The sequence below is a fragment of the Prosopis cineraria genome, unplaced genomic scaffold, assembly GCF_029017545.1.
Source record: "Prosopis cineraria cultivar Desert tree isolate PC_DT_omini unplaced genomic scaffold, ASM2901754v1 PC4, whole genome shotgun sequence".
Taxonomy (NCBI): Eukaryota; Viridiplantae; Streptophyta; class Magnoliopsida; order Fabales; family Fabaceae; genus Prosopis; species Prosopis cineraria.
The window spans coordinates 34659451-34674505 of NW_026555335.1; positions in this window are offsets into that span (position 1 = coordinate 34659451).

The window sequence follows — 15055 nt, forward strand, 5'->3', positions numbered from 1 at the left end:
GGCTTTATCTTTTGTAAGCTTTTAAGTCTTTGGCTTGCTATTTTTGTTCTAAAAAAAATAAAGATTAAAGAGTTTGGTCTTTAGATTCTTAATAAGGCATCTATCATGTAATCAATTAAAACTCTTAGCATTTGTAGATATGCTGGTTGAATATACTTCTTACCCTCAATAAATAATTCATTTACAGGAACAAAAGCCTGATAAAAAATAAGAGGAAGGCTAAATGGACATTTGCAAACATAAACTAACAAAAAACAATAGGAAGGCTGAAAATTGTCCAATGATAGATGGAGATTAATTTGCTATTAAATGCTGGTAGGGGCAGATGATTGTTGTTCAATAAAGCAAAGCAAATGCCATCCAACAAAAAGAATCATACTATGAAGTCATGTGCTCCAAGACAGAAGATGGGGGTATACCATAATGTCCAAGAAAATTTTGCAATGCTTGTGGATCCAAAAAAAATAGCCAATAACCTATCTTGCATCTATTTTAATGTCCTGTATAAAGAAGAAATTGTAGCTAGTTAGGTTTATGTAATGTGATGTTCATATGTGATGAGACAATCTATGTATACAACTAGCAAATGTACAAAAACTTTGAAATGAATGAAAGATTATTCCATCTACTCTTCTATTGTATACCTTGTGAATAATTTGCTGTTATAATCTCTATGGCTTCAAGAGATGGGATTGCATTTTCTTCAGGCTCCTACATTTTAAATGATAATGGTTGTGAGTTGATGATATGATAACTGTACATAATTATTAGTATTAACTTATTCACCATCAACAAGCTTGTAAATGACAATGTTTGGGATGTAGATGGCGCAAAAACATATTGAGTTGAAGGTCTAAGTATGGAAGTGTTAATTCTTGAGTTTGTATAGGTTTTGCTGGAATGGTTATAGCTTGTGTCTTTGTAGATTTGTTTTTTTGAATCTTTTCTTCTTTGCTTATAGAATGGAGCCTCTTGAATTCCCTTCACAAGAAAAATATAAAATTAGTAACAAATTTTTGTATTAGATGCAATTTAAATAAAAAACTCACTACCTCTTGGTCTTTTATAAGTCGTCTTCTGATCATTAAATTTTTTTCCTCCCAAGGTTTATAATGTTGCTTTCTTTTTCTTCTTTCTCTCATTTTAAACCCTTTAGGCATATTTTTAAAGTCTATGACTAGTGATCTACTTGGCTCATGAGTAGTATCTTCATTACTATCTGAAATTTCTTTTTCCAATTTAATGATGCATCTCTAAACATGCTCAAAACTTTCAACATTCTTAGCTCCCTTTTTTGCCAATCTTCCCATTTTATACATTAATTGTCTATACCTTTGTGTGATTTCAAGTCTTGGGTCTACTTATATCTCACTCCCTCTAATATCATATACAACATCACTCCTTGCTTCTCTAGTCCATCTCTTGATAATGCATTGCTTGGGCATAATTCTCAGATCCTTCGACTTGTATACTTTCAATGCATGACAACACAATATCCTAGTGGTCTCAAACATCCAAAAAATGCAACAAATTTCATATGTGTCAGGTTTAAACTCAACTCTCCATTCTTCTTCTTCATCAATCATATGAGCAGTGTATATATATGATGGTCCTTCCTCATCACGATTAGACAACATCATAGAGAATTGGAGATCCCATTGTGCTTGGAACATGTCAAAGGCACTGGGGGTATAAGTTAGCACAAGTTGGCGCAATATAGATATACTTTGATTAACCATCCTCAGTATTTTTTGTTGAGAATCAAACTCAAGCTTAAATTCCTTGTCCCACTTTTCCACAACAACTTTTTCAAAAGTGGTAAAGAATTCATTTATAGCTAAATTTGGTATCGTATATTTCTTTACATCAGCATTCACACTTTTACTAAGCTGTGTACTTCTAATACCTAGAGTATGATGATTTTTTACATAACACCAAGCCCATTTCTCTTTAATCTTATACATGGATATTAACCATGTATTCTCATGGACATCATAAGAAGAGATTAATTGGCTCCATGCTTCTTCAAACTCATCTTCTTCTAAAATTTTAGACATGCATTTATAGAAATTAGTTAAAAAATGTGATCTATCTTTCATTAAATTTCCCAAGTGTTTGATGCCATTTTGTTTTAAATTCCAAGTACATAGACAATACTTTGTGTCAGAAAGAATTTTACTTAAAGCTCTTGCCATAGCTTGATCTTGATTTGCAAACATAGTTTTAAGCTTCTTTTGCATATGAGTATCTAAGAAAGTTTCTAATAGCCACTTGAAAGACATAGTGGTCTCATCATACAATAATACTACTCTAAAAATGACTGCACCTCTATAATGATTAAAGCCAAAAAAGATTGCAAGAGGTTGATGATCATGATTTGTGTAATATGTTGTGTCTAGAGATATGACCTCACTAAAAAGTGCATAGTCTATTAGCATTCTAGCATTTGCCTAAAACAAATTAGTGATTTCTATGTCCACCTGATATCTGTGGTAGAATGGGGATTTGCTGCAATTTTTTTTTAAAAATATTCAAATAGACACCTTACCTCTCCATACTTTATACTTCTTTACTTTTGTTTTTGCAAATAGGTTTGCATATCTACTCGAGTATATCCAAGACTTGATTTACCTCCAGCATATGTATTCATTAAGTTAAATGTAGCTTTCTGGAGCCTAAACTTTCTTGCCAAATCAATCCCATAAGCATCAACTTCTAATAAATTTCTTTGAGAGGCAAAGAAGTGCCTTGTTGCTGGTGTATGTAAGGGATGATTATGCTCTTCATCAACTTTAGTGATTTTATACTTTTGATCAACAAAAGATACTATCATTCTTGCCTTACAGTCAATCCTTGTCTCTGCCTGATACTTGAAAGAATATGTCTCTTTTTTTCCTTCTTTCTGACAACCCTTCTTACAACATACATATCGAAACGTAATAAGTGAACCATCTTTTTTGCTATTTGTACCATTATACTTTCTAGATCCAAACCCAGTGTTTTTAGCATATTCTTGCCAAAATTCCCATGCCTCTTCCTAACTTCCAAACTCCCTTCTTGTTTTGGGTTTTAATTCATCCTCTATCATAAAGTCCCTGTCCAAAATAAAATCAACTCTATTTAAATTATATCAAATATTCAATTTTTAAGAAAAATTCATAAAACATAAAATTATAATCTCAACTTTTTTAATTAACTCCTTTCATCTTATATATACATGTGTGTGAAATATCAAGTTTTATATATGCGTGTGTCTATATATATAGTAATGTCAGCGTGTATATTTATATACATACATGCATATAGCTAGCATGTATATATACACATTCACTGCAAGTTTTAACTTTGTGTTTTTTCAATAAAGTTTCAGCTTTTCAATGGGTGTCTGTGTGTGTATCATATAGCTAGTGTATTAGTTTTATTGTACCCACTGTCTTTGTCCCTCCTTCTCTTGTTGAGGTTGTAGCAATCCATTTTTTCCTTCCTCCTCTTCTCTAGCTTGCATCAATCCTTCTATTCTTTCTTCCTCTTCTATTTTAATGAAATTTCTTTCATCATCTTGCCCTATTTCAATGTAGTTTCTTCCATTTTCTTACTTTATTTCTGTGTCGTCCATCTCTGCTCATGTCTGAATTTCCACAGGAAAATTTGGAGAAAGGAAACAAAATCCCACCCAATTGTCAACCCATGGAAGAAAGAATTCTAGATGATTAAATGGTTAACATTAATCTATACCAACAGTCAGGATGCTTTCCACTTACTAAAACTCCCTATTTTGCCTGATGAGCTCCAGTGCTCATCACTCTGATGAGCATCAAATGAGAACGCGTTATTTTCAAGTAAATATTCAACTTTTAGATTATTTAAATACCAAATTCTAAAACTCTCTTCATAAAAATTATCTTATGAGATAAGAGCTTTCTAATGATATAAATATTGAGACTTGCAGAGCAAATTTGAGAATTAGGACTTTCCTATAAGATAGTTAATATGAAGTTATGATAATTTAAAATGAATGTTAAGGTTGTTGGGGGTGTAATAAATGTTATAAAACATTTATTTGAGGTTAAAATTCAAATATAAGAATTTTTGAGTTAAAACCTATATTTATCTAATTGATTTTATGTTGATTATGAAATATTAGGATGAATTTTTTAATATTAAATGTTTATTTGAGTATAAATAGATATTTTTAAGGCTGTGGAATGGGGATTAGGCTTGAGAATAATTTTTTATTTTATTTTTGGATGATTTTTTGGAATATGGATGAAATTGTAATATTAAGAGTGATTTGAGGCTTAAATATAATTTATTAAGGTATGAAAATTCTAGAAAGGAATTTGAGAAACTTAAATAAGGCACTAACCTTGAATTAGTATTAATTTAGGTCTTAGGCCTAAAACTTTCTAACTCTTTAAATTAAAATTATTTATTAATTTTAATGTGAAGTTGATTTATAGTATTAAGGAATAATTGTGTAGATTGTATTGACAAAGAAAATGATAAAAGATGAGTTGTGAAAGGAAACTTTTTGTCTAAGACATAAGGTAATCATGATTAATGTATGGTGGTGTGCATGTGTTTGTGATTAGTTATGTGTTGCTTTGGTTGTTTGGAAAATTATATTTGTTTGGAAATGTGTATATATATAGAAATGTGTGTGCATCTATATGTAAGTATATTTGTTCAAAAATATTTCCGAGTGAGTCAAAATGTGTATATGTATATTATTGTTCAAAAATATGAAAACCATTTTGTTATATTTTATTTTGTAGTTTGAAATATGCAAGACTTGTTGAGATATTTTGAAATATTGTCTTGTTGTGAATTTTTTGTCTAGTTAAATGTTACCTAGTGGTAAGCCCTTATTGAACTCAATAAGTGGTATGTAGCTTAGTTTAACTCACCTTTGGCCAAGTGATTTGGCATTCAGGCATGGCAAAAGGAAAATATAAAGTATAGTCATTCAATTAAATATTTGTTCAGTTTGTTTGAAAATATTATTTGGTTAAATATTTTTATGTGCTCACTTATAGTAATCTCATGATTAGTTGCATCTGCATACATTATTACATATTAATTATGGTTATTGGGACTCTTAAGTCTCATTTTCCATGATTAACATTTTTATAGAAGCAAGTTTGGCCAAGGAAGCACTAAAAGCATAACTTTGGTGAATGAAAAACTACCCTTTATGTTGCCTCTTATTTTGATCATGTAATGTATATTGTACCAATATAGGACATATATTATTTTGTAGAGCAAATAGTCTCTAATCTTGATTAGTTGCATTTATATGGTTAAGAGAATTTTGTCTATCCCTCTTGATCTTTGATTTGATCTAAATTTTATGCCATGTGGATTTCATCTGTCCCTCATGGCCTTAGATTTAAAATATTATACTTGATTATGAGGATTGTGTCTATCCCTCATAGTCTTAATTGCTTTTTGAAATACTAATAATTAAAAGTGTTGAGTAATTAGTAAAGATATTTATGTTGTAAACAAGTGTATATCCTACAACTATATTTTGTTAAGGACAAGTGTCAGATTATGGTAAATGTTGTGTGGACCCATTTTGAATATTATTGAACAAGTATTGTTTGGGAAGTATTAGTACTTAAATAAGGCTTATTGTATATTGTTTTGGATGTATACTTAGGTCATATTGCCACATCAAAAATTTGTATTTAAAATATTGTTTAGGATTCTGCCATCTTAGGTTAGGCTTCTACACTAAATGCTTATTTTAACATTATTTTCCTTAATATAAATTATTTTACATTGTTTTCTATTACGTATAATTTTATTGTAAATGTATTGTCACTTACCATGGTAGAGTTTATTTATTATGTTAAATTCTTTCTACAATAATAGATCCTTTTTACCATGGTAGGTTAGTTTTAAAATGCTTTGTTGATACAATAAACTCCTTTCTATCATGGTAAAGTTTTAAAAAGAAGTTTTGTTTTTTATTACCATAATAGATGTTTTTCTACCATGGTAAGGAGTCAATGATGTTAAAATGGTTTACTCAACTATTAATTTGTAAAAAATTGATTTATAAATTTACAGCGTTACATAATGGAAGCATATAGGCAAGAAGTAGTTGAGTCACCACAAGTGGAACAATGTAAGACTTCGTGAAGGTCTTAGCATATGGAAGCACGGCTTGGCTTTACTCGAATGCAATCTTGGAGAGCTTGAAAAGGATGGGATTCATTTTGAGATTGAAACTCAACCAAGTAGGGACACAATAATAGAGCAATTGAGTCATTAGATGAGCGATGTTCTTTAATGAGAGGAGGAGTGAACTTGGAATAGGTGGGAAAGGAGGCTTTTATGAAGTCAACCTAAGCATTGATTTCAAGGTTCTTGAGAAACCTTTTACTTGGGAATGGAAATATAGCCAAAGGAAAGGAAAGAATGTGAGAGAAGCACAAAGGCAAAGGGTAAGGAAGGAAAGATGGGCGTAGATCACCAAAATCGACTGAAAGAGGGAGAAAGGGAGAGGGAGAGGGTGAGAAGGAAAGCAAGATCTGAAATTGGGTTTAAGAGCTAATAAAAATTATAATGCCACATTTGAATTTTCAACCTCTATTGGTCAACTATTAGTCAAACATTGGTAAAAAGGCAACATTACTCCACTTTTAATACTTTCAGGGCAACATTCTCCTTCTAAACGATAAGGGTGCTGAGTGCTCTTGTGAAAAAACTTTCAAGATATTTTTACCTCTTAATCTTATATGCTTAATGTGCTTTTGTCCAATCAAATTAAAACAATTAAATTTTAAATAGTAAATAATATTAATAATAACAAACATATTTGGCTTTGTCATACATACAGCTACAAAGATTTAATAATAACCTTTCAAAATTTGACACTCTAATTTAAAATTAGTGAATCTTACAATAAAATTAAACTATTCTATTGGCCTTAAATTGCAATTCACTTTAATCTGTGTGATTTAAAAAAGGGTTTAAAGGCAATTTTTTTATTAAATTATAAGTTTAGGAGTATGGGGTTTTTTTTATGTAATTGTAAGGTTGCCCTTACTAATCCATCATTAATTCTAGAATCATCGTAATAAGTAGATTAATCCAATTAGATTATCAAGTTTGTAATATTTGCAAAATGGGATACTAGGTTTTCAAATTGAAAATAATACACAATATCATTTTGTGAATTAAAATTAGAGTAAAATATAAGTATAAATAGGGAAGCATGTGATACCTTCATGAAAATAGTTTAAAAAAATCCAATAGTTCTCCAAATTGGGATATGTGCCATAGCGTGTCTCCTTTGTGCCTCGTGCCACAGCATAGGCACAATGCACCGTGTCACATTATCCATTATGATAGTACTTCTGTTGTCATTTTAACAACAGCTTGGGCAACTTTTGACTTGTCCCAAGTCTCCGTCCAACGTCCGACTAAGGCAATTTAGGTGTCTATAAAAAAATCTTTTTATAAATTAAGTAATGTCATGAGTTTTACTTCCAAGTTATTTCACACCAAAAAGATAGATATCCAAACACATTTTTCCAACTTTTCACACTTTTTACAAAACAAGGGTGTCTGAAATGCCACACATGTTCTAAAAGCTACTACGATCACCTATACCGCACTTAATAGACTCAAGACCAACTATGTAACATGCTAGTATCAAATTCACATTTTTAAGCCTTAACGCCTCAATATTAAAAATAATGAGAAAGGTCAATCATTTACATTTGATCAGTTTTCATGTATGGTAAATAATAATAATAATCCTCTCTATACTTATACTAGTGTTTTAGTTCTATTAAAGTTAAATCAAATTTACACACAACAAGCAAGGGCCCAAAATACAACAATAAATCATAAACATCTTTATAGTGCAAGTATAAAGAACAATGGATTTCCTAATTGGCAATATCCTATCTATTACATAAAATAAATGAGTTTGAGAGGCCTTTCAATAGGAATATAAAAATTCCTAAGCCTCCAAGCCTTTTTCCTTTTCACACTCAAGCTAGAGTTTGTAAAATATTAAAAGATAGGAGTGAATACAATTACTTAGTAACTAAGGTACGTTTATCCTATACAATTACATATTAATTGATAAAAACATATAGGTGAGAGAGTTGAATGCTCAAATGTATGCGATCACACATAACACATTATAATTGCAAGATTTATCTTATTCTCATTTTCCACAAATTAAAATCACAAGACACATATTCACAATACAGGCATCCATGTGATAAGGGTCCAATCATCTATAGTAATGCACCTTGCCACAATACAAACAACCAAGTGACAATGGCATAATCAACTATTATGACTTGCCACAAACTTATCAACCATGTAACACGTTAAATAAAATAAATGCATAATCAGACCATCTTTATATCTTCCTTATATAGTTATACCTTCTGATTGAAGCCATGGGCTATTAATTAATTAGGGCTTTGTCTATGTAAATGGATTACCTAAACTCATCAATTGTGAGGAGTGACCTAACCAAAGATCACTAACCTCACTCTCGAACCATGGCTTCCTCCATTCTCAAATCCCTAGAGTGTTGTAAACCCTAAACTAGTCTCCTTGACAAATAGGTAGAGATAGCTTGGTTTAAGCCCCTTGACAAACTATAGAACAATCCATCGATAAACAATAGAACAAGGTTAGCCTTCATGCATCGAAAGATGACCATATAATGCCATATAGATTTATCTACTCCTCTCTCTAGGCGAATTCCTACCAAACAATCATGCAATGTGTCATGTTCAAACATAAGGGTTGTGGCACCCAAAAATGCAACACGAACGTGGACGACGCAAGGGGGCGGAGGTTCTGGCCTTTGAAAAGAAGACCAAAGAAATGAGAGTTGCCACCAAAATTTTGGAAAACCATTTAAAGGAGAATAAGAATGGTTTGCGAAAACAAAACATGGGTTTGAGAGTCAATTGAGTGTGAAAAAGGTGTTAGACACCCCGTGAGAACGGTTACCTTAAGTTTGTTGTGCTAAATTAATATGGTTTTAAGGTTATTTTAATTATCCCTTTCTTATTTACGCATTTTAAAAAATGATAATAAATAACTGGAGAATATTTATTTATTTATGAGAGAGGACTTGACTCAGAATCAAACTCTGAGACCTACATACCTTGCGTTAGGGCTCAAAATCCATGTAGTTCAGGATTAAAAGTTGTCGGTGAAAATATATTTTTTTAAAGAGACATTAATTAGAAATAATTCACCATTTTACAAATATAACAATTTTTTAAAATTTTGATATATATGCTTTAAATTGCAAAAAATAATTTAATTTCAATTATTTTTTTAATTTTTGAATATTTGAAATAAAGAAAAGAAAAGAGTATAAAAATATTTTTTTGTGAAAAGAAAAGATTTTAAAATTATTTTTTTATATTTTATGATTGAAAATTTAATCGCTATACCTACAGAGCCTTAATGGCTCATATGATAAGATGATTATTCTAAAGGTTTATGAATATTTAAAAATTTTATATGATCAAAAGATTGAATACCTCAATTTGATTAATTAATTTTATTAAAAAAGTTTATAATTTTATTTACAAAAATTATTTATTGATTTACTATATACAAAGTGATAATCACATCATCTATGAGGATTTATTATCCCACACAATAATGTACTTAATTTAAATCTCTATGAAGATTCTTGAAATCTCTCATTAGACTAAAATATTTTATTAATTTAAATTATATAAAAAAGAATTAATTTTAATGATGGGCTTTTAGAATCTATATTAATATATACAAGTTGGATCTTCATACCTACAAAATTTTATTAATTTACATGATAAAGAATCATTTTATGGGTATTTTAATTTTCTCTTGCGATATTTGTCATTCAAGAACATCCCTATTATGTTGCCTATCATCCAAAATTTATTGTATTTGATTCTACAAAGGAACTCTAAAAATCTTGTAAATTTTATACATCAAATTGCACATGTAGAGAAATATAGATACAAAAATTTAGCTCAAAAGTGCCTTTTTACAAGGAGAGAAAAATTCACCAATTAAGCTGTAAAATTGACATGAGGTTTATCAACAGACTCTTAAAAACTAATGTAATTGAATAGATAAATGAGATCTAAAATTTTTAAGAATTTTATGTCTCAAACAAAAGTTAGAGAGTGTCATGGATACAAAATTTTGGACTAAATTCACCTCTATATCAGCATATAAAAATACATTACTCAGGTTGTAACGAACTAATAGAGGAAAGATTTTCATGATTAGTTCCAAAACCAGCATATTTGACTATGCAAATAGGCTCCAAAAGTCATGAAAATTTTATACATCAAACACAACACGAAGAGGAATGTTTATGCAGAATTTAGTGCAAGGCTTACCTAGGTACAGTTGGAGAAAAATCAACAAAGTGAGTTATCAGGGTGACAGAAAATTTCTCAACCAGCCTTTAAAACTCAGCATACTTAACAAGGAAAATTAGATCTAAAAATCAAGAAAATTTTATGACTCAAACCAAAATTTAAGGAGAGGTTGGGTACAAAATTTAAGGTCAAAATAACATCTACAATAGTATATAAAAATCCACAAAGGCAAGAAACAAAACCAAGAAATGAAGACAAGTAAATCTAGGAATCAAGGCAAAGACTTTCATACTCATAACAGTGGTAACCTCATCAAAGAAATCATGGCCACATAAATGTCCTTTATCTTAAGCTATAACAATTTCAAGAATGAATGATTCCAAAAATTAAAATCTCAAGAATGACAGGTACACATAATTCATCAAAATCCAGAGCAATATGTACCCAACAATCATCAATCCACAGCAAACAACTTTGATAACTATCAAAGGAAATGTGTTTTCAACCTCCTAATCCATATATCCATTCAAATTCATGACCAAAAAAGAACAAAGGGATTTCTATATTTAGGCAACATCTGTACAGATCCATTTGTGCATCTCAACATCAATATAAACTCTATGAAATAGGATATCGAAATAGTCAAGAAATCAAAATGTTTATTAAATTAGACTCAAGATTGGCTTTGAACCTTTTAACAGAGATGGACATATTCAATTGTTCCTTCTCCCTTATTGAACGTTTGGTCTTTCTCTCTGTCATGTTCTGCTTCCTTCCTCTAGCTCACAATCATCCTTTTGCCTTCAACTCTCTTTGCCTCAAATTCTCCCGTGCTCTCTTAGTTTTCTCTCTCTTAAAGCTCTCAAAACTCTGCTCTTCCCCCCAAAAATCGCTCCTACCTCTATCTCCTCTTTATATTGAAGACCAGAAGGGAAAATAAATAAATAAATAAATACCTAGGTAGTGTGAATTTGCAGACCCTGACTCAATTTTGCTTCTCCTTCCTCACACGACGTCGAATTTCCTTTGCAATGCCACCCTTCTTCAACATGCGAATCTGGTCTTTTTCTTCTTCCTCAACTTCATCGTTTTCAAGAAAGTAGAAGTAGGGAAGTAGACTTCTGAAGCTTGTGTGTTCCCCTTCTCTTTGGTCTTCTGTGCTTCTGCTATTCTTCTGCATGCGTCTCTACATTTCTTTTACGTGTGTCTCTTCTCTTTGCGTTTTCTTCTGCGTGCGTGTGTTTACAGAATGAATTGAAAAACCTTAATCTTTCGGTGCTTTTTTTCTTTTTTTATAACCCTTTTCTTTTTTTAAAAAATGAAATATATATATATATATATATTACTTTAATTTAAAATGAGAATATTTAACATGAAGGATCTGTTATTTCGAACCTAGATTTTTCATTAAAATTTAAAAGAAAGTTTTATTTAATTAATTTTTAAGATTTTGTTAGGTTTGTTTTAACTACCATTTTTAAATTTTGATTTAATCTTTTATTTTTTTAAAAAAATAAAGATCATCTAAAATAAAAAAATTCCTAATCCTAGATTTTCTTAATTTTTAAAATTTAAGACAAAATATTTTTTTAAATTTTTAATTTTTCAAACTAATTGTTTTAACTAACTAAACAAAATAGAATCTTCGCTAACAGAAGATTACCTAGGCTAAAATAAAATCAAACCCTATTAATTAATTTTTTTATTTTGAAAATACAATCCTAAAAAGGATTAAATTTCATTTTTTTATTTTTATATTTTTGGCTGAATTTAAAAAGTGTCCGGATACAATACAGTGTTCACAGTTGCCCCTCTTTACTTGTTTCTTATGTAAGTATATGAAAAAATTTGTTTTTGAATTCTTACATAATTGACAAGTAAAGATAAAACATGTATTTTAGTCGGCTAAGCAATACAAAAATACCTAGGAAAAGACCTAATTGCCCCTAACATGACTAGATATGATTGAATGCGAGACTATCGAATAACAAACACAATGAAATGATGATTTTCTTTATCAATGTAATGCAAATGAAAATGACCAAATAACATAGAAGGATGTTGCAAACAATTGATAAAGATCTAAACAAAATGCAATATTATTGGATAACACACGTAATGAAATAATTTTTTTAGTTTTAACAATGTGATGCAAAATAAAAATGACCAAATAATATAGAAGGATGTTGCAAACAAAATGAAAATTCAAACAAAATATATGTTGACCAGATGTTAAGACAAAATATTTTTAAAATTTTTAATTTTTTCAAACTAATTGTTTAAACTAACTAAACAAAATAGAATCTTAGATAACAGAAGATTACCTAGGCTAAAATAAAATTAAACCCTATTATTTAAATTTTTTTTATTTTGAAAATACAATCCTAAAAAGGATTAAATTTCATTTTTTATATTTTTGGCTGAATTTAAAAAATATCCAGAAAAAATCTAGTGTTTAAAAGGGTGTTCACAGGACAATATGGGATTGAGACACCACCGTCCATAAAAAATCGAGACTGAATTTTTATCTCGTGTCTTATTCTATCCCTTTCATTCATAGGACAATCTGTGACACGTGCCGCGGCTCATGACGCCATGCACCGTGGTGCAAATGGACAAATTTTGATAGTGAATTCTGCTGTCAATTTGACAGCATTAAGGCCAACTTTTAACGCGCCCCAAATCTCCATCCAACGTCCGAATGACATAAACTAGGAGTCTACAAAAAGCTTTTTCCGGACTCTAACTAATGGCATTAGTCTCAAGCTCAAATTCTTTTTAAAACAAAAATTGAACACCATTATCAAAACTTACACTATTACAACTAATTTTACAAATTTCAAATGTTCTAACCAAAACTAAGGACCAAAAGTCACCAGCAACAATATGACCACAAACAACTCATCAAAACTAACTCGTACAATGCACCATAATACAAGAAATGATTCAAGATCAAATTTTCACTACTCAACCCCTTAACCCGAAAACATAGGTAGGGGGAGTTGCCATAAATTCTCATCAAGATTTCTCATATCATCATATAATACTCACTACCCTCACTTGCATTAGTATTTTGGCCCTATCAATATAACACATAATAATCAACTCTCTCCCTAGAGTCCAAAATACCATTATAATTTACATTTCACTTAATGCAAGTAAGTAATAAAAAGAAAAATCCTAGTTGGCAATCGAAATTGTCATACACATAAATTACCCAAAATAAAGAGGCCTATTACAATTGGATCGTGATCTTAAGCTTCGAAGTATTTTCCTCTGTCCACAGTTCTTGAGCTATTCCCTAAAATATTGAAGATGACAAGGTGAGTATAACTACTCAGTAACCAAGGCCTGACTAGCCCATACTAATGCATAACAATTAGTTTAAATGCAAGTGGCAATAAATATTATTACTTTAACCCATGAGAAACATTTAAAATAAGAATTCACAACTTATCTCATATAATGGCATTCACTTGGAAAAACAATACTTTTAGCATCTTTCATATAAATAAAATTGCTCATACAATTTATTAACAAGCCTAATGGCAAAAATTATTACTCAACTCAACATATCCACATTATGGACTCAATATAGACAACAAGTGCCTCTACTCACTATATGCATGATCACACCTCCCTTATGTCCTCCTTATTCCTCTGACACGAAACTGTGGCTTATAACTCAATGAGATAGTTTATGTTTCTTGACTTCTCTAGCCTAAATACTTGTGAGAGGATTACCCGGCTAAGGTATACCCATCTCACTTATGGATCATTGTTTCCCCCATTTCTCACCTATGAGGTGTCATACACCCTAAACTAGCTTTCTCATTGAACCGGTGTATAGCTAACTAGGTTCGAGTCCCTCGTTGAACCAGTGGGACAGTCCTTCATTAAACAAGTGGGATAATATAGATAGAATTAATCCAGGCACACCATTACATGGATGGGACCTTACCACGTGAATTTTATCGTCTACTCCGCTTCCTAGGCGAACTCCCACCTCTCAAGATCGTGCAATAAACATTCATGTGATAATTCATATATATACAATTCATAAAACTTTGCATTATCACCTTTCATTAAACTTTATCATTACATTTTATGGAACTTTAAAACCAAACAAGTCATTGAACTCTCAATTCACAATCATTGTACCTTACATTTTTAAAATTATTGAACTTTCCTGTTTTCAAACATCATTGAAGTCCTTCTAAATAAAGATTCATTTTGCTTCTCAATTTGTAGAAATCATTGCATTCCTAATAAACATTAATATAAAAGTCCACCACTATTGTTCTCAAGGGAAAATCTTGCATCATAAGGCATAAAACTCATAAATTTGACCTAGTGGATTTCTTCACAACTTAAGCCATACTTTCATTTCTTTTATTTTATACATTTCACATAATAATTCATAAATCAATAAACTAATAGTCACACACAAGCATAAGATAAAATTCATTTAGTTACCTCAAACCTTTGAGAGGTTAAAGGTTTCACCCCTCAACTATTCGCTCCCGAAGCTTCCAAGAAGCTTGAATGGTGCCAATGGTAATTACACTACAAGCATTTACCATGCAAAACATCAATATCCATTTTGAGCTATTTTTTATTGGCATTTTATCATTTTTCAATACTCAAGATTTATTCTAAACTCATGTAGAAGTACCCATAAG